The sequence below is a fragment of the Sinocyclocheilus rhinocerous genome, unplaced genomic scaffold, assembly GCF_001515625.1.
Source record: "Sinocyclocheilus rhinocerous isolate Xijiao unplaced genomic scaffold, SAMN03320098_v1.1 scaffold11425, whole genome shotgun sequence".
Taxonomy (NCBI): Eukaryota; Metazoa; Chordata; class Actinopteri; order Cypriniformes; family Cyprinidae; genus Sinocyclocheilus; species Sinocyclocheilus rhinocerous.
In genome coordinates this window covers 35,517-36,159 of record NW_015627689.1, presented here as the reverse complement: position 1 = coordinate 36,159, position 643 = coordinate 35,517, and the positions used below count along the sequence as shown (strand labels likewise).

The 643-nt window shown below is 43.2% G+C and overlaps 1 protein-coding gene across 1 annotated transcript in view; it reads left to right on the top strand.

Moving 5' to 3' along the window:
- The first annotated feature begins 319 nt into the window (after positions 1–319).
- The window catches only part of LOC107733308 (transmembrane protein 121-like), a 3,169-nt gene continuing 2,845 nt past the window's right edge, over positions 320–643 (top strand). Inside the window, exon 1 of the mRNA XM_016544881.1 lies at positions 320–366. The gene's annotated coding sequence lies outside the window, so the exon portion shown is untranslated. The remainder of the gene's footprint in view (positions 367–643) is intronic.

Here is a 643-nt window from a genome sequence, read left to right as displayed (position 1 = left end):
CTGACGGGTTAACGCTACAGTAAGCCGACTTTCATCTAGAATAACATGCCTGCTCTTGCGGTAGGTTTTTAGTCTGAAGCACAAAAAAGTCAGTTTAGCTTTAGTCTGATTTTTTTCTCCTGTGCTGAAATCAAAATCCCCTTCTGAGACGTCTACAGCACCCTTCTCTGCACACTCCAAACTTAAGTGGATTACATCCGAGGCATTAGGGATTTGGGGGCTGTGATGTGAAGAGACATGCCTGACCGCAGGACACAGCAGAACCAGGGGAGATCTGCGTGTGTTTGCTGTCACTTTACATGTGGATTACTCGCGTGAGGACGGTCCACAGCTGATCGTTACGATGAACTTCAGACAGAGGAGAAGGTAGGTGTCCAGTCGGTTTCTAAATTTTCTTTTAAATGTCATTTTTAGAGAGTGCATTAAATTCACCTGTAGATGTACTATGCTGGCCAAAATTATTAAAACACTAGTATTTTCACCAGCAAAAAAATGGTTTTAAGATCTGATCATCATCAGTCTGTCTGGAATGACATGAAGAAACAGAACAAACTGAGAAAGACTCAATCCAGAAGAACTGTGTCTCCGAAACGCTTCAAGAAACCTCCTGCAAAGCTCCTGAGAAACTCTGCTCAAGTGCACC